Raw genomic sequence first — 19,725 nt, forward strand, 5'->3', positions numbered from 1 at the left:
GAGCCTTTCTGCCTTCTCCCACCATCAGCATGCCATCCATGGCACCTAGGCTGTTCGTAACGAGGTGTGCCTGCAGGCCTACGCTGAGCCACTCTCAACTCCCTCTTGGTCTCCCTTCCATGCTTGTTGTTGCCCAAAGTCTGGAGCAGGCCAAGGTGGCAGGGGGCTGGTGTGTCAGTGCTGCCTTGAGCGTGCTCACACTCAGCCAGGTTGTGACAGACTCAGGCTCAGCCACAACTTTGCTCTGCCCCGGAGTGGACTGGGGAGAGGCCAGGAGCCTGTGAGGGCAGGGGGGCTTCCTGGACCCCTAAGAACACAGGGATGCCCAGGTCTGGAGCCGAGGCTAGGAGGCTGCAGCTGTACCTGGGAATGTGGGGCTCCCCTCTACCAACTCAATAGGGGGCTGGGATTCCCACCTGTTCCCAGCTCTTGCTGGCCCCACTGCAGCCTGTGTCTTGGCAGCAGCCCCTCCAGATTGGCTTCTGCTGCCATCAGTACTGTAGACTGGAAGCCTTATTGAGAATATAAACAGTTGATTAACACATGTTTTGTATGTTATATGTATTACATACTGTATTTTTACAATAAACTAGAGAAAAGAAAATATTAAAATCATAAGGAAGATAAAATATACTTATTCATCAAACGGAAGTGGATTGTCATAAAGATCTTCATTCTCATTGTCTTCATGTTGAGTAGGCTGAGGAGGAGGAGGAAGAAGAGGGATTGGTCTTGCTGTCTTGGATGGCAGAGGTGGAAGGGGAGGCAGGAGAGGCAGGCACACTCAGTGTAACTATTATTGAAAAAAATCTCTCTATACGTGGACTTGCACCATTCAAATCCATGTTGTTCAAGGGTCAACTGTACTTTAAATCATCTCTAGATGGCTTATAATGCCAAATACAGTGTAAATCCTTTGCAAATAGTTGTTACACTGTATTATTTGGGGGATAATGACAAGAAAAACATCAGTACATGCTCAGTATAGATACAACCATTGGTTTTGTTTTTCCTCAAATATTTTAGATCCATGGTTGGTTGAATCTGGATGTGGAACCCACTGACATGGATGGCTGACTGTATTGTATGTTAAACTTTATCATTTGTGACTTCTCTGTTTTGAATGACCTGTTGATTTTCTGATTTGGGATATAAAGGTTTAGCTTATTTATGTTATTCCCCATATCTCTTCCTGCATTACTTATTGGTAAACAGTTTGTATGTGTATTTTTCTTTTAGAATTCTTCTATTGTAGTTTTAACAATGTCTTTGCTTACTTTATTGATTTATGTCAATATCTTGATTCCTTTGTAAGATAAAGATAGTATTGCCGTAAATATTGACCCTTCCCCCCAGTTCCAGCATGTCTCCCTGTTCTGCCTCATATTTTATGTTTTTGTTATTACTTTTATTTTGGGATTTTTACATTTGCATTTTATCTGCAACTCCAAGTGTTCTGGGGGACTGCTCATGGGTTGAACTCTAAAACTAGTTTATTATTTTTAATTGTAAGTTTTCTTAAGCTTTCCTAGCTTAGCTTTCTTTCAAGCTTGGTTTTTCTCTTTGTTTTCTCTGGCATTTATTTCTTTTTCATGACGGTAGTATTCCCTGTATGTCTGATGATCCTTTATTGTCTGTAAGTGTATAGGGAAGCAGGACTAGTTACTTTTCTGAGTTAGATTTAGCCCCTGATGGGAATTCAGAACAGAAGTACTTTGCTTCAGAATGCTTTTAGTCTGTGGGCCCCTAAATAACAAAATAAAGGAGAGTGTTACTGTAAGGATGTTAACACCTATACTGGAAACCTTTGCTTTATTTTCTAGAGACATAGCCCCTTGGGATTTTTTAAAAATTAAAAAAATATATATATATTTTTTGGTCTGAGAGTAAATGCTGAGTTAGCCTGGGCACAACTAGTCAGTTAAACCCTCTGTTTTCACCCCTGGCTATTAGCATCAGCCCTCACCAATACCTCATGGCCAGACACAAAGCCTCATCAAGATTCACTTGAGTTTTGTCTCTGTTTTACACATCACTGTGCATGTAGCTCCTCTTTAATAGCTAGATATTTGTTGAATTCTCATCTTTTGGTGGCTCTTCCCTTCCTCTTATTTACCTTTAAAAAAAAAAAAAAAAAAAACTTGAATACTTCAGTTTCATTGAAGTCTTCACAGGAATAGAACTCATTACTCCACCACCTTGAACTTGAAACCACTTAGGATTTTAGGAGGTGGGGTGGCATGTTGATCTGTAAGGTGAGGATTTTAAGAGGTAGAGTGATATGTTGGTTTACTGTGTGCCTAGTTTTAGAGTTAGATGAGCCCGAGTTCACACTTTGGTGCTGCCACTTTTAGCTGTGGAACTTTGGTCAAAACGTTTTATTTTTCTTTTCCTCAGTTTCCTCATTTATTGAACAAATATTTATTGAGACATTGTTTGTAGCAAGGTAATGTGGGGACAGTTGAGGTAGTTCTTTTATAATGCTTCTGTATTCTCTAAAGTAGGATTTGAAGTCGTCATCTAAGAATGAGTAGAAAAAGCAGTGCTGGGGTTGATTTGATGATAGTGGAGGATGTTTGAAATAGGGGTAGTGAAGAAGAGGAGAGAGCCATGCAAGGATGGAGAAGGCTTGCCTAGGAATGTTGTGGTTCAACTGAGATTGGTGACAGTTAAATTAGAATGTACCAATTTTTTTAGTTAATGGCGTTTTTGTCTGGTACTAGCTCCTAGCAGTCCAGGTATAGTCTGATATAAGTTGTCCTTATATTTGTATTGAATCATGAAATGGATTTTTTTCCAGGCTTGTTTATTGGAAGGACGGTGGGAGTTGGTAATACTGGTAAAGGATTGGTTTAAACTATGACTTTACAATTCAGGAAATGTTTGTTGAGCTTCTACTAAGTGCTTGGCATGGTTTTAATTGCTTTAGATAGATATATCAGTAGACCAAACAGAGTCTGTATAGTGTAGGGAAGCAGATAATAAAAAAATAATAAGCAAATAAGTACATCATGTGATGTACTGGAAGGTGGGACATGAGATGAGAAAAAAGTAATGCCATAGTGTCAGTGAATTTGAGGTCTAAATAAGGTAGTCTTAATAAGCCTCATTTCAAAAGTGAGCTTTGAGCTAAATACAAAGGCGATGGGTGTATTCATGTAGGAAACCACAAGCTCCTGTCTGGTCTTCCATCTGCTTCCCAGAAGCAATGGAAATAATCTGTTTTAGGTGTTGATTTTAGCATGTACATCCTTGTTTCCTAATAGTATTTGTGTACTAGTCATTGCTCCATTAATTTTAGGAAACATTATATGCTGAACTCCTATCATGGTAGGTGGGGATTTTCTCTCTCTTACGTGGTCTTTCCTCTCCCCCATCTTCCTCATGTAGTTCTAGAACAGTTTTTGTTTAGATCCGTATTTTCGTTTTTAATTATTTTGACTTTTAAATATAACTCAGTATTGAGCCAATTAAAGTAGTGTGGTTACATTTCTTGTTCAGCTTTGTTTTTCTTGTTTTCTTGGACTGAAAATTGCAGTTGTCCCTCTTGTTTGCTTAATATTCTTCTTTTTTGAGACAGAGTCTCACTCTGTCGCCCAGGCTGGGGTGCAGTGGCTGGATCTCAGCTCACTGCAAGCTCCGCCTCCCGGGTTTACACCATTCTTCTGCCTCAGCCTCCCGAGTAGCTGGGACTACAGGCGCCCGCCACCTGGCCCGGCTACCCGGCTAGTTTTTTGTATTTTTTAGTAGAGACGGGGTTTCACCGTGTTAGCCAGGATGGTCTCGATCTCCTGACCTCGTGATCCACCCGTCTCGGCCTCCCAAAGTGCTGGGATTACAGGCTTGAGCCACCGCGCCCGGCCAGTTTGCTTAATGTTCTTAGGTCTGGCTAAGATTTCCCACTCTGACAGCTCTGTAAGTAAAGCCTCTCAATTCATTTCCATGCAGTCAAGTGTATTCATTTTGTCTTCACCCCCGAGACACACCTCTTCTGGAGCTTTCCTTCTCCTTTTCCCTGCTTCAGTCTAGAGAGGTTGCTTTCTAGACCTGCTATAAATGGTACCAGGGTGGAGAAACCTGTGGTACTAGCAAAAATAAGGCGAGAACAGGTAAGACAGGTAAGTAGAAAATACTGATTGAAAAAACTGATGGGAAGGACAGAGGAGGAATGGAGATGATTTCTTCCTAGGGAAGCGTATTAAGGAGAAGCTGTAGTTGAGGAAGGTCATTCTAGGTAGTAAAAATGGTGCCAAAAAAAGAAAAACATGGAGATGGAAGTGATCTGTTATTTTCTGGTGACTTGAAAAGCCTGTTTGGTGTTACCTTGTTAGATTATGTGTTTATTAACTTACTGACTTTGCCCTGAAGAGCTTTACAAAAAGTTTAAATGGGAATTGTGACAGTCAGGCCCTGAAGAGCTTTAAAAAAGTTTAAATGGGAATTGTGATAATCAGAATCTTAAACACCAGTATATTTTTTGTTTCATTTTTTTGAGAAATAAAGATCTCCTTTTGTCACCCAGGCTGTAGTACAGTGAATGGCATGTTCATAGCTTACTGTAACCTTGAGCTCCTGGGTTCAGGTGGTCCTCCTTCTTCAACCTCCCAAGGAGCTGAGACTACAGGCGTGAACGATTGCGCCTGGCTAATTTTTAAAATTTTTTGTGGAGGAAGGCTCTCACTATGCTGCCCAGGCTAATCTCAAACTCCTGGGCTCAAGCGATCCTCCTGCCTTGGCATCCCAGAGTGCTGGGATTATAGGCATGAGCCAGTGTCCGGCCTTGATGGTAAATTATTAATGTCCTAAAATCTGAACATAGGGTATATCAGGAACACTTGAATTCAAGTGATAACCTTAAGCTGTTGATTTTATGTATTGATTTACAGAAAAATCTTTATACATTGGTTACAAAAACTTAATAATCTTGGCATCTAACTATCCAAGCCAATTCATGAGTGCAGGAATGAATGCTGTAGTACCACTTCAGTTTTCAGGCAAGAACAAGGTGATGACAACAGGAAATTTAAGAAGCTGCTCCGTGTTTGGCCAAACTGGGGAGAGGACAAGCAGAGAAGTTGGAAAAATGTCATTGAGGGATGTAAACACAACTTTCATCTGTATGGCATAGCTATATAGAGAAAATTAAGCCATCAATAATGAGATACTGAAAAACCAAGAGATTAGTTCCTTTCTAAAAGAAGCATTGTTCAGTTTGAAATGCTGAGGCAAAATGCTAAGAAATAAGGTTCATAAGTGGCCTTCATGATTGCAAACTCTAGGGTACTTTTTGTGTAAATGCATGGGACTTCTCATGGATGGTCAGGCCCTTATGTTCAGTGGGTGCACTGTGTACAGATATGACTTGCCGTCTGAAGCTTTGGCTTTTTACTCAGTTTTGTGAAGAGCACATCTTTCTCGTCTTTATTTACACTTGTGATTCAGGAGTCATGGTGAAAGAAATAGTCCTAAATCATAATAGCTGTCATGTGTCAGTCATTGTGTTAATTCAAATCTTAATTCTTTACAGCAACTCAGTAAGGTTTTGGTTACTATTCTCATTTTACAGATGAGAAACTGGGCTTAGAAAAGTTAAGAAAACAGTCCAAGATTCCTTGGGGCAATATCCAATTCTCCATTTCCTTACAGTAAAGCTTAGCCCTTAAGCTTAACCACAGTGCACAGTTGGGAGTCATACATTTAACAGAGAGAAGAATAGTGCCACCTACTGAATTGCCAGTGACCCTTTCCCCTCTCGTATTGTACTTCCTTTTAAAATGTATCAGTCGTATTAAAATGCGGTATTTCTGCAAAGCCTTGCAAATTTCTTAATCATCTGTGTTGCTGGCTCATACTGAGGGAAGAGTGTAGTTTCATAAAATACTTGTAAAAACAGGGAAAATTTTGATTTCCTGATTCTGAATGTGGGCAGGCAACTTTGCGTAGGATCTTACCTTTAGAGAAAGGAAGAGACGGGGATGAGTGTTTTTTTCTTTCAATCCATCTTTGCATATCATAGTGTTGTGAGTTGGGGTGGCAAGTAGGCAGTTTAGATTTTTACCCAGTACTCATGAATTCCAAGTGGCTTAACAAAATATACAAACACTTTAGCATTTTTTCCTTGATAAACTGATTAAAAAGGATAGGTGTCTCAATAAAAATTTCAGTGAAAGAGTGGCCGAAAGATTTGAACAGATGTTTCATCCATTTCATATGAATGAGAGTAAGCACACAAAAAGATGTTCCACATCAGTAGTCATTAGGAAATGTAAATTACAACACATGAGATACCATTGCAACCCTATTAGAATGGCTGATGTTAAAAACCAAAAAGAAGATGACAGTGCCACATGACAAGAATGTGAGACAGTTAGTACTCTCCTGCTTTGCTGTTGGAAGTGCAAAATGTTATGATTGCTAAAGAAATTAGTTTGGCACTTTCTTACGAAGTTGAACATAGACTTGTCACCCAACCCAGCAGTCCTACTTCTAAATATTTACTCAATAGAAATGAAAACATTTTCTTACAATGACCTCTATGTGAACGTTTATAGCAGCTTTATTTGTAATCACTGGAAACAGCTCAAATATCCATCAGTTGGTAAATGGATAAACAGATTTTGGTACACCTATACAATGGAATCCTGTGCAGCAATAAAAAAGGAACTAACTGCTGACGCACCTAACAAAATGGGCACATCTTCAAAGCAGTCTACTAAGTGAAAACACAGAACTCCATATGACTATGATTTCATTTATATAACATTTTGGTAAAGACAAATCTGTAAGAACAGAAATAAAATCAGTGGTTGCCTGGGGCCGAAGAGAGAATTGAGTACAAAAGAGCATGGGAGCACTTCTTGGGGCGATGGAAGTAGTCTGTATCTTCAGCACGGTGGTGGTTACACAGACCCATTTGTATTTCTTGCGTTGGTATAAAGAAATACCCAAGACTGGGTAATTTGTAAAGAAGAGAGGTTTAATTGGTTCACTGTTCTGCAGGCTGTACAGGAAACATGGCACCGGCCTCCAGGGAGGCATCGGAGAGCTTTTACTCGTGATGGAAGGTGAAGTGGGAGCAGATGCATCACATGGCGAGAGAGAACAAGAGAGAGAGTGGGAGGTGCCATACACTTTTAAACAACCAGATCTCATGTGAACTCACTTATCACCAGGGGAATGGCACTAAGCCATTCATGAGGAATACGCCCCCGTGATCCAAACACCTCCTACTAGGCCCCACTTCCAACACTGGGGACTACATTTCAACATGAGATTTGGCTGGGAAACAGACCCGATCCTTATCACCATCCACCTGATGTTTTCACTGTGCAAGTTATGCCTGAAGAAATAAAACTTTAAAAAGAGAAGAAAAAGGTGACTTACATGCAAAACAGATATTATCCATATACTCTTGCGCACATATATGTACACACACACATACACACACACACTCATTAGAGCTTGAATTTTCTTTTCGGTTGGATCGACATCTATTTGTCTGGATTAGGTATCACCAGAGTTTAAGTGAAGTAGATTTCAGTGTAGACACTGCTTTTGAAAGCACAGTCTTGGAGTCCTTGGTTCATTTATGTAATCTGATATTTTTGTGGCCTAAAGGCTTTATATTTGTCTTTGTATAATGAGACAGTATATTATAAAGGTCATATAATTAGCAGAAATAAAAGATGTTTAAAAGTTATTTTAGTATTTGTTGCTCAAGTTCTTGTAGCTCTGGAGAAAAATAGTTTTATCAGCTTTATAAATAAAAATGCCATTTCTTATATTGATGAAACTATGCAGTCTTCAGCTCCATCTTTTAGTTAATAGTTAATGAGCTATAATGATAGGATACATTTATGTTTTAAACTGCTAGAATTAAGAATGTAGACAGTAAGCCTAGGTGCAGAGGTTCATGCCTGTACTCCCAACACTTTGGGAGGCAAAGGTGGGAGGATTGCTTGAGCCCAGGAGTTTGAACAACGTGGCAGCACCTCATCTCTACCAAAAATTTTAAAATTAGCCAGGTGTGGTGGCACATGCCTGTGGTCACAGCTACTCGGGAGGCTGAGGTGGGAGAATCGCTTGAGCCTGAGGGTGGTCAAGCTGCAGTGAGCTGTGTTCACCCTGCTGCACTCCAGCATGGGCAACAGAGCAAGTCCTTCTCTCAATTAAAAAAAAAAGAATATATGCAGTAAATAATAAGTTAGTTTCATTGAACTTAAGGCTTTGTTACGATTATAAATTAAGTTTCTTAAAAGTACACATGAAGTTGGTGTGGTAGTTCATACCTGTAATCCCAGCACTTTGGGAGGCCAGGGCTTGTGGATCACTGGACCTCAAGAGTTCAAGACTAGCCTGGCTAACATGGCAAAACCCTGTCTTGCCAAAAAAAAAAAAATAACAAAAAAAAAAAAACCCAAAAGTTAGCTGGGCATGGTGGTGCATGTCTGTAGTCCTGGGTATTTGGGAGACTGAGGTGGGAGGATCACCTGAGCCTGAGGGTTCAAGGCTGCATTGAGCTGAGATCATGCTACTGCACCTCAGCCTAGGGGACAAAAGTGGGACCCTGTCTTCAAAAAAACAAATAGAGTTGCTCATTACTACTTTATGGTACTTGTTGATGTCCTGTGGAGCGGCCATTTAGCATTTTTTTTCCCCCAATAAACTCTTGATTAAAAAGCCACAACACTGAGTAGGAGTAGAATCAAAGTAGAAAGTTGTGTGTTCTGATTTTCATTTAAAAATCAGTTTATTTTAAATGATGAGCTCATCATTTTATGATCTTCATGATATGCTATAATGTGTGGCACTAACAGAATCAGTGATAGAATGAGGTGCATTACAGTAGGACTTCCTTGAGTTGTTTTTTGTTTATTTAATGCATATGCTCTTCTGTGTCTTGAGGCGTGCCTTACTGTCTCCAGCAGATGAGACCTGTTTATTACAGCCTCTGCAGAGTACTATTTATATGTTGATCACACAGTAAGTATCTACTGGTAGCCTCTTTGACAATTGGTGTTTGGGAACAGGAGGGAGATTACTGATTGTTCTGCTTTTTATATTTTATTGTCTCACTCTGTCCCTGTATTTTTCTCTGGGAATGCCTTCATTAACTTAACCTTGGTTTTGAAGGCTTAAAAGTGTGCTGGTATGCTTTTTAGAATTGGTGACAGTTCCAGTTGTGTAGCCCAGGTGGCAGTCATTCATGGTTCACTTGTCATTGCATGAACTTAGGATAGCTGTTCGTATTATGTTCATTTCACTTGAATTTACGTGTGTGATTGTTGTATTACACATGTTGAATTTATTTTTTTTTTATTAAAAATTTTTTGGCCGGGCGCGGTGGCTCAAGCCTGTAATCCCAGCACTTTGGGAGGCCGAGACGGGCGGATCACAAGGTCAGGAGATCGAGACCATCCTGGCTAACACGGTGAAACCCCGTCTCTACTAAAATACAAAAAATTAGCCGGGCGTGTTGGCGGGCGCCTGTAGTCCCAGCTACTCGGGAGGCTGAGGCAGGAGAATGGCGTGAACCTGGGAGGCGGAGCTTGCAGTGAGCTGAGATCTGGCCACTGCACTCCAGCCTGGGCGACACAGCGAGACTCCGTCTCAAAAAAAAAAAAAAATTTGTTGAGATGGAGTTTCGCTCTTGTTGCCCAGGCTGGAATGCAATGAATGGTGTGGTCTCAGCTCACTGCAACCACTGCCTCCTGGGTTCAAGCAACTCTCCTGCCTCAGCCTCCCAAGTAGCTGGAATTACAGGTACTCACCAACATACCCGGCTAATTTTTGTATTTTTAGTAGAGGTGGGGTTTTACCATGTTGTCCAGGCTGGTCTTGAACTCCTGACCTCGGGTGATCTGCCTGCCTTCTCCTCCCAAAGTGCTGGGATTACAGGCATGAGCCACTGTGCCCGGCCATGTTCATATTAAACAATTTTATTTTAAGCCTACAGCACCTGGTATTTTCAGGCAGCCTCCCAATCCCAATAACTGCTAACCAGACCCCACACTGCTTAGCTTTTGAGATTGGGTGGCATGGCTGTAGACCATGGTCATATTTTGGCAAGTAATGTCCCTTATAGCAGTTCTTTACCTTGATACAGGATCCTATCTGGAATCACTTGTAATATATAGTCATGACTCTTTAGTCTTTTTTTTTTTTTTTTTTAGACAGAATCTTGCTCTGTCACCCAGACTGGAGTGCAGTGGCACTATCTCATCTCACTGCAAGCTCCGCCTCCTGGGTTCAGGCCTGCCTGAGTCTCCTTCCTGAGTCTCCCAGGTAGCGCCATCCACACCTGGCAAATTTTTTTGTTTCACTATTTTGGCCAGGCTGGTCTCAAACTCCTGACCTCAGGTGATCCACCTGCCTCGGCCTCCCGAATGCAAAGTAGCATTTCTTTCCTGGTATACAGGATGTTGTGTTGTTCATCATGAACATAACTGTTAATCCCAACTTCTTCGAGCAAAAGTCTGTATTTATTACTTGCCCATCCTGTCAGGGATATGTTAGGATATGTCAACGTGACAGTAAGTATAGCTGGAGCTAGTGATGAGTAAATGTGAATAGAAGAAAAGTAAGTGGATTTATTCTTTCATTCAGGACACAGTTGAGTGCCTTCAGGGGCCCAGGCCCCGTGCTCTACTCTGTTCTCTTGTTCATTTTTCCCCACTCATCTTTCAGATGATTGCTTGGTGATTTGGAGTTGTTTTTGGCACTTCCCCTAGTTTTTGGTGTAAATTTTAGTAACTCAGTCTCTCCCCTTTAAAAGATATCTTTTTTTGTTAATTTGTGACATCGAGATTATCACTAATAAATAGTTAATGCCAGAGCAGGGCAAATATCAAAATAATTTTTCATTATATAAACCTTTTACAAAGTGATTCACCGTAAAGTGAATAAATGTGTACATACTACCTAGTTTTTATCTGCTAGTGACAACAGCTTTGAAATAAAAAAATCCTGGTAGAATAATGGTGTTTGGCTATATGTATGACATAGGTGACAGATAACATGACCTAGAATGAGGGACTAGGTGTGACTTCTAGGCCTCATGGCCAGAATGGTACGTAAGATTTGACTGGGAAAGATTTGTGCAACCCCAAATGATAATTTTATTCTGGACCTGTGGGGTTGATGAAGGCTACCTGTTGGATTTGTGTGGAAACTGGATCCTAAATCTGTCATCTTTTGATGGAGTGGGGGCAGATGAGACTTGATCATTGTTAGAGCTGAACTTGCAGTATATAGAGCTGAACTTGTATAGTACACATATCAATAGCAGTGATAGATTTCGGAAAACTTGGGTCACTTATGTATGCTTGTCATTCTTCTGCGATTTCTTGAATGAAAAATTTTGAATTAGTAAACATTTAAAAATGTATAGCTTTTTTCGAATCTGGCTTTAAATGTTTAGAATAAGTCTTTGGATTTAAAGGTTAGGATATACTTTTATTCATTACACAATAAAGTTTACTGTGCATACATCTGGAAGATTGTTCAGACTGTTGAAGAAGATGTATCCTTTGTTTGCCCCCAGCCCTTTCCTTTTCTTCCCCAACCCTACTTTTATTCACGTAAGAAGATGGAAGAGGGGAGGAAAGAAGGGTGTGACTTTTTATGCAAAAATATTCTTTTTTAAAAAAAAATACTGAGAATGGGGTCTTACTGTATTGCCTAGGCTGGATTTGAACTCCTGGGCTCAAGCGATCCTCCCGCCTTAGCCTCCTGAGTAGTTGACATTACAGGCATGCACCACTGCACTTAGCTAAAATATTTTGATTATGAAAACAGAGTCAGTTTATAAGTGGATTTTATTGAGAAGAAGAGGATAACAAAGCTTGGTCAAATGTTTGTATGGCATTTGTACAGTAATCATGATGGCTGTTTTTATTTTAGGACATACTGTGGCTGCTGCCAGACATTTACCCAAGGGTGGCGCAGAGTTGTTTCCTCAGCTGAAGCTCTTTGTTTTGTACCACTGAGCTGAGGCTGAAGTTGCCCCCAAAGCAGTGGCAGGGCACTTCCCACAAGGGAGTGCTCCAGACTATCCTGAGATGGGGCTGGTTGGGATTCCAAAGAAAGAAGTACTAAACACCAGGTGATCGGTCTAGAGCATTTATTGGGGAAACTTACGGAGGATTGCGACAATCATCCTGACAGACAGCAAAAAGGAGTGGGGCGGTGTTCTCTCTAGATGTGTATGCAGCAAGGGGATTAATGTGTGGAGTTTTTATGAGAGTTTGAGGAATTCGTCTCAGGTCCGGGGCTGGTTTCTTTCAGTGTTTTGTGCAGCAACTTAGATACCTTTATTAATGCCTGGGAATGTTCAAGGCTCCATACTGAGTTCAAGCCGGCTAGGGAAAACCTGTACGTGGCTGGGTCACAGAGTGATCAAAGCACTCTGATATTTGGTCAGGACATAGAATGAAAGCACGGGGAACAGGACAGCCCTACACTAGTGGACTTAGTGATGGGTGCCTTCTGTTTGCATCGTCTTTCTTTGCATGAGGGGAGACAAAGATACTCTAGATTTAGTGCTGTGAATTGTGTTAGATGTGAAGAGGAGGTTGTGTTGTCTTCTTAGATAACTGTTAGAATAATGTAGAGATCAACTAAGTCTGAGGATACAAAAAACGAAATTGTACTGAGTATAGTTTTCAGCAGAAGAAATAATTTCGGTCATGTTCTTTTTGTTTTGTTTGTAAGAGATGGGGTGTTGCTTTGTTGCCTGGGCTGGACTCGAACTCCTGGACTCTGGTGATCCTCCTGCCTCAGCCTCCCAAGTAGCTGGGACTACAGATGTGCAGCCCTGCCACTATGTCCCACTGAATCATATTCTATATGGAAAGATTACATTGTAGTAAATTGTCTTGTGTTTTTGTGGTCACATTAAAAATATGTAAATGTATTTGATATATTTTGGGACTAGGAATATGTAGTTACATTAAACCCTGTATGTAGTAATGCCAGTATTTTCGTTTTCTTTCCAATTTTTGTTAGATTAAATCAGATTTCTGTTTTTTGGTGTTTTTTATATTTTTAATTTTTACTTAAAGATGACATTTGATTTCCTTAAACTTGGGAGATACATACTAGCACATTCCTGTAGTCAAAGGTGGTTCTTAGGTAGTAATTCAAGGGTGCCAATTAGAATATACTTTAAGCCACCTGTAATTATGTCCAGGCTTTATATATACTTATAGCATAAAAATAAACTTTCATTCTCTCATATTTAAGTCCATTTTATATAGACAAATTCATGGCATAACTTTATTTTCAGAAAATCAAGTGTGGAAATACTTAAAACCACAGCTGAAGTAAATCATAATTTCCCCAGGAAGTAAGTATAAAAGTACGCAATAATGATTATAAAAAGAAAATTTAAATTCTTTAATATATATTTTGTGGTTTCTTGCCCTCCATCACTTATTTTAAAATATGGATGGTCTTAAAAATATGCAAATTAGGTGTATATTTTAATGACACCTGTACAACAGGAGATCCATGTTTCTGTATTACATTAATATAAATCTTATTTGTCTAGGTTCAGAAATCAAATGCTTTTAGTTGTTGCTGTTAATTATCTTTACATCTGTTTTTAATGTGTAGTTTTCCTGTTTATAAATAAACTAGTTTATTAGCTGTTAAGATGCATGGAAAGGCCATATCCCAAAAGAGCAGTAGGTGTTATAATAGCTTTATGTAATTAACTGAAAGCAGTATTTTTCTCTAAAAGGTTATCTTCCTAGAAAGTTAAAAAAAAAAGATGTTGTTCTGTAGAATATCTTTGTCCTGTTGGACTGATGAGCTGCAGATAATGGTAATTTTTATATTTAAAATTGTTCTGGGACATAAGTTTAAAATTTTATGTAGTTGAGCCGGGCGCGGTGGCTCAAGCCTGTAATCCCAGCACTTTGGGAGGCCGAGACGGGCGGATCACGAGGTCAGGAGATCGAGACCATCCTGGCCAACACGGTGAAACCCCGTCTCTACTAGAAAACACACAAAAAAACTAGCCGGGCGAGGTGGCGGGCGCCTGTAGTCCCAGCTACTCGGGAGGCTGAGGCAGGAGAATGGCGTGAACCCGGGAGAGGGAGCTTGCAGTGAGCTGAGATCCGGCCACTGCACTCCAGCCCGGGCGACAGAGCAAGACTTCGTCTCAAAAAAAAAAAAAATTTTTTTTATGTAGTTATAACTTTGCCATGCTTAAAAATCATAGCAACCAAAGTGTCTGATGTGATGTGTGCTGTGACACATTCGGAGATGGCTCTTTAATTTGCTGATGGAGGTGTGAAGGTTAAGGAGATCCAGTTTTTAAATTGGTTACAGATTGTTTCTGAGATAGATCAAGATCTGATCTCTTTTTTTTTTTTAGGTCAACTAAAGATGCCTCTGAAACATAACAGCATTGGTCGGGTGCAGTGCATCAGGAAGGCCCCCACATTTGCATCCCGGGTAGAAAATGGGCCCAACAAGTTGTTCTTTTTGCTTTTAGTTGAGGTGTCTTTTATTATAGTGGCCCCTCTTTTCTCTGTTTTACCTTATACTTCGTTGTAGACTTCGTGAGTGCTCAGACATTGCTAAGAATTTAGGATGATGTTGATTTATGTATACAGTACATGTTTGTCTTCTCTTGACCTCTTTAGGTGATAAAGATGTATAAAAATTACAGTGCTCATTGATCCTGCTTCTCGTTTTCCCACAATTGATTTTGCTAGTTAAAAAGATTGAATTCCCAAAACTATAAGGTTCTGACCTACTTAATTTTTTTAATTTTAGAGACAGAGTTTTACTCTAGCTCAGCCTGGAGGGCAGTAGCACTATCATAGCTCACTTGTAGCCAAGCAATCCTCCTGTCTCAGCCTCCTGAGTAACCAGGACTACAGGTGCGTGCCACCATGCCTGACTGATTTTTAAAAATTTTCTTTTTGAAGAGATGGGTTTTCCCTTGGTTGCCTAGGCTCTGATCTACTCTTAAAAGCTGAGGACAGGTCGGGTGTGGTGGCTCACGCCTGGAATCCCAGCCCTTTGGGAGGCTGAGACAGGCGGATCACAAAGTCAGGAGATTGAGACGATCCTGGCTAACACGGTGAAACCCTGTCTCTACTAAAAATACAAAAAATTAGCCAGGCGTGGTGGCGGACACCTGTAGTCCCAGCTGCTCGGGAGGCTGAGGCAGGAGAATGGCGTGAACCCGGGAGGCGGAGCTTGCAGTGAACCGAGATCACACCACTGCACTTCAGCTTGAGCAATAGAGCGAGACTCCTTCTCAAAAAAAAAAAAAGATGTGGACGTACTGAGCATTAAGATTACATGAAGAGCGCATTAGGAAAAAACTTTCATTTTGTTGGTTTCAAATAATAGAGTGAATTTCAGATAGAGGTCTTTGCAAGCCAGTTGGGCATTGGACTCAGCTTTGAACCCCTCCCAGTCTTCCCTTGTCTCTAGTATAGGATAAACCCGTTTATAATCAGGCGAGATCTTAATAACTTTCTTCTGGGAGGACCTGTCTGCAGTTGATGGGTCCTGAGGCCAGAGAACCATGGATACATCTCAGCCTAGGTGTTATTTGTGCTCTCTAAGAATCTGTCAGGAAAGTCACTCTGAGGCATAGGTGCTTCCCTCTGGACCTGGGGTGCTTGCCTTCGGTAAATTGTAATCCTGATTCTTGAGTCCTTCTTGAGTTGTTAATATGAGTCATTTTTTTCCTTTCCGCAGTAATTCCTGCTATAATATGCTCTGGGGCCCTCAGATGTTTCATGGGTATAAAGTAGCTTTTTTCCTTCTGTTTGGTTCTATCATTTATGGACAGTTTGTCTAATAGATATAAAATAAACATTTATATGTTGTTGAAAAGTTGTTCTTATCTCCCCCTTCTTTAATGCTCTCAGTTCTAATTAGCTATACACATTTAACTATTGTGATAATACTTTTAACCTCTGATTGACAACTTACTTAAGATCATGTGTCATTTGTTAATGTTGTAGTACTGATTCTTTACACAAATTGGCTATTAGAAAAATGGATTTGTGTGGTGGATTTTCCTTCAGTTTTATTTTTTATGTTTTAATCATTTTATTGTGGAAATTAAAAAATATTTATAAAAGAGAATAGGATAATGAGCCCCAGTTGTAACATTCCAGACTGTTCCAGCCTGTTCCAGACTTTTCTTTTTGCTGCGAGTATTTTAAAACTAATCGTAGACATCATATAATCATATAATTTCACCCATGTAAGTTCAGTATATATCCCTAACAGATAAGAACTTTTTAAGAAATATAATCATGGTTTCTTGGTAGCTGGCTTTTAGAGGTTCAGTTAGACGGAGGTTCAGTTTTAGGGAGTAGTAATACTTGCTGTTGGCTTCACATCCTCCTTTTTGGGACAGTAAAATTAATCATTAGTTCAGATGGTGTCATGATTCTTCCCTCCAGTGTCTTTAGCAGTCGTTGATGGCTCACACCTGTAATCCCCGTATTTTGGAGGCTGATGCAGGAGGATCACTTGAAGCCAGGAGTTTTTAAGATCAGCCTGGGCAACAAAGCAAGAACTCATCTCTACAAATTTTTTTGAAAAAATTAGCTTAGTGTGGTGGCGTACACCCATAGTCTCAGGTGTTCAGGAAGCTGAGGAAAGAGGATCAACTGAGCCCAGGAGTTCAAGTCTGTTTGTTTCACTTTTGCTTTTGACTATTAGAGAGCAATGGGAACTCTCATACACTATTGATGGGAGCATAAATTTGTACACCTACTTTGGGCAGTAGTTTGTCAGTACCTACTAAACGTTAAACATATCCACATTCTGTGATCTAGTGCTTCCATTCCCATGTGCATATGAAACAGAAATATGTGCACATGTATACCAAGAGATATACAGAAATCAGCAGATACCACAAATTGGGGCTTCTCCCTTTCAGTCCCTGCAGAGCTGGTTGTTAAATGTTTATCAGCACATTTTACATGCATATATCCCTGTCTTTGACACGCATTGATGTATTTATGATATCTAGAACAATGTTTGGCATATAGTAGGTGCTCACTAAATAATTCTTAGCAGAATTAATGGAAGAATAATCCTTTTAGGGTGGTTTTGGGGTGATTGGGAACGTTGTTAGTTTGTAGGACTCAGTTTATGGATTTTATTAGTCAAGAAATTTTGGGTTGCAAATGGCAGAAGCACACCTCATATTAGAAAAAGCACGTGTCATTTTAAGTAATTTGGAATTCTGGGGGTTGGGTTGGTTTCAGATGTGCTACCTTGCTTCCCTCTACTTTCTTCTTTCTGCACCACAAGTTCGTCTTGGGGAAAATTCTTCTTATTCTTCCTCTATTGACTGGTATCAAGGGACTAGCGTACTTCAGTAGGTTAGTGTTGGGGTTGTGTGGTGGTGGAAAAGCGGTGCAAGGTAATTGTACCCGCTACTATTTGAAACACTCAGATTCATGGTTCTGTAGAAGTTGGCTAAGTAAATAAATGATGCTGGACAGGTATCCCTGCATAGTTCCCTTATAGGAATTGTCAAGTTTTACAGGCTGTCATGTAAATGCCTGATGTTTTACTCTTAGAACAGTCCTTGTATGTCGTTTATGCCCTTTCTACAAATAGTACTTACAGAGATGAGAATGCCTTGTTGAAGGTCACACTGTAAGTTGAGAAATTGCATTTGAATAAAATTGTGTCTTAACTCCAGGAAATAAGATTATTTCCAGTCTTAATAGGTAACTTATTTTAAACATTGAGCAAATTAAAACTATAAAACATTGGGAAAGGGGATAGTTATTGTTGCTAAGAAAAGGTGAAATTTTGTTCAAGACACTCAGTATTTGGCTTGAGGGTAGCAAGTACAAGTAATTATCAAAAACTGGTAGAAAAGTGTAGGGAAAAGAAAGATCAAAATGGAGTTTTTAGTGTCTTCTTTTTCTATGTAAACACAGTAACAGTCTAATCTCTAACTCCATTTTGAGCTCTCTTTCTTTTCCCTACAGAAAAGAAAACATCTTGTGAGAGATCAATAGAGAGTTGTTTTCAGAAGTGAACTTTATATGCAGAAAATAGGAGTCAGTCTATAATAACAGATAGTCAGAAAATTTCATCACTATCATAGCAGAGGCTTAGCAGAATATAACTTGATAAACATTACTTGTTTAAAACTTTGAGGCCGTGTAGCAGAAACATTGGGGAGGTGTTATTTCTCATGGGTGGTTTAGATCTCTTAGAGCGTTCTAGGCCATTGTAAGGTCTTGTGCATTTGTTCTGAGTCAGATGGGAAGCCACTGGAGGATCTTGAGCAGAGGCGTGATGTAAATTTTAAGAGACTTGTTGGGATGGTTGTGTTCTAAAGAAAAGGAATCAAGGATGATGTTAAGGTATTTTCATTAGCAGCTAGGAGAATGGAGTTGCTACTTTCAAAAAAATTGTTTTTAAATTTTAGCTTTTAGAGACAAAGTCTCCTTATGTTGCCCAGGATGCTAGAGTGCAGTGGCTATTCACAGGCATGATCGTGACATGCTGACAGTCTCAGACTCCTGTCCTTAAGCTATCCTCCTGCCTCAGCCTCCTGAGTACCTGGGACTACAGGCACATGACACTGACCCCAATGCTATTTACTGATTTGGGAAAATCTGTTTCAGGATTAGGTTTTGGGGGGAAAGCCAAGGGTTTATTTTCAATTTCTTATAATTGTAAACAAGATTTTAGAGCAATGATTTGTTAGATTTATGATTTCTGTAATGTTTATAGTTCCTTTAGGAATTTTAGTTATTTATTTGTATTTCTTTTTCTTTCTTGGTTGATCTTCTAGAACTTACTGTTTCTGAATACCAACTGGTGGCTTTTATTTGTTAAAGGTATTTTTTTGTCCTTTAGCTCTGTGTCATTTATTTTATATTTATTGGTTCCTTTTCCTTATCTTCTTCTTGTGTGGAACTTTAATCTTTGTCTTATAAGACTTGAAAATCTCTACTCACTGTCTTTTAGAGGCTTTGTGTCTTTTTTTTTAATTGACATATAATTCACATACTATACAATGAGTACAATCACCACCATCAATTTTAGAAATTTCTATCACCCCAAAAGGAAACCCCATACCCACCAGCAATCACTCTTTATTCCTTATCTTCAGCCCAAGGACCACTAATCTACTTTCTTATAGATTTGCCTATTCTGTACATTTTGTATAAAAGGAATCATGCTGTATGTGGTCTTTTGTGGCTTCTAACACTTGGCATAATGTTTTCAAGGTTCATCCATGTTGTAGCATGTATCAGTACTTCATTCCTTTTTATTGCTGAGTAATATTTGACAATAAATATACCTTTATACAGTAAGAATACTAATGCTCTAGGATTTAGCCTGCCAAAACCTTGCCTGATTTTTCTGTCTTCTGGTAGCAGTTTTCTGTGAATGCACAGGCTAGATTCTCCGCCTCCTTCTTCTTCTCAGAATTGGTAAATATATACTAAAGGTAAAAGTAACTGCAGAAGATCAGCTGAACTTCTGTGGTTTTGAAGTTTTTTAGCCCCTCCTGTTCTTGCTGTCTTCAAAGAGATGATTTTTATATTTTATGCAGTTTTTCTAAAGGAAATGCTCTTCTATTGCCACCTGTTGCATCTGTCTTAGATTTAGAAATCTCAATTTTTTTTTTTTTTTTGATTATTGTTGTTAGAGATCCTGGTTTTAAAAAGTCAGGGGGCCATGTGAACAAGACCTCATGGTTTTTTT

At 39.6% G+C, this 19,725-nt stretch overlaps 1 protein-coding gene across 1 annotated transcript in view; it reads left to right on the forward strand.

Annotated features, from left to right (window-relative positions):
• The first annotated feature begins 1,026 nt into the window (after nt 1-1,026).
• Nucleotides 1,027-19,725, forward strand: part of PTK2 (protein tyrosine kinase 2) — a 309,021-nt gene continuing 290,322 nt past the window's right edge. The window contains exon 1 of the mRNA XM_011938127.1: nt 1,027-1,084. The gene's annotated coding sequence lies outside the window, so the exon portion shown is untranslated. The remainder of the gene's footprint in view (nt 1,085-19,725) is intronic.

Source organism: Colobus angolensis, unplaced genomic scaffold, assembly GCF_000951035.1.
Source record: "Colobus angolensis palliatus isolate OR3802 unplaced genomic scaffold, Cang.pa_1.0 Scaffold17, whole genome shotgun sequence".
NCBI lineage: Eukaryota > Metazoa > Chordata > Mammalia > Primates > Cercopithecidae > Colobus > Colobus angolensis.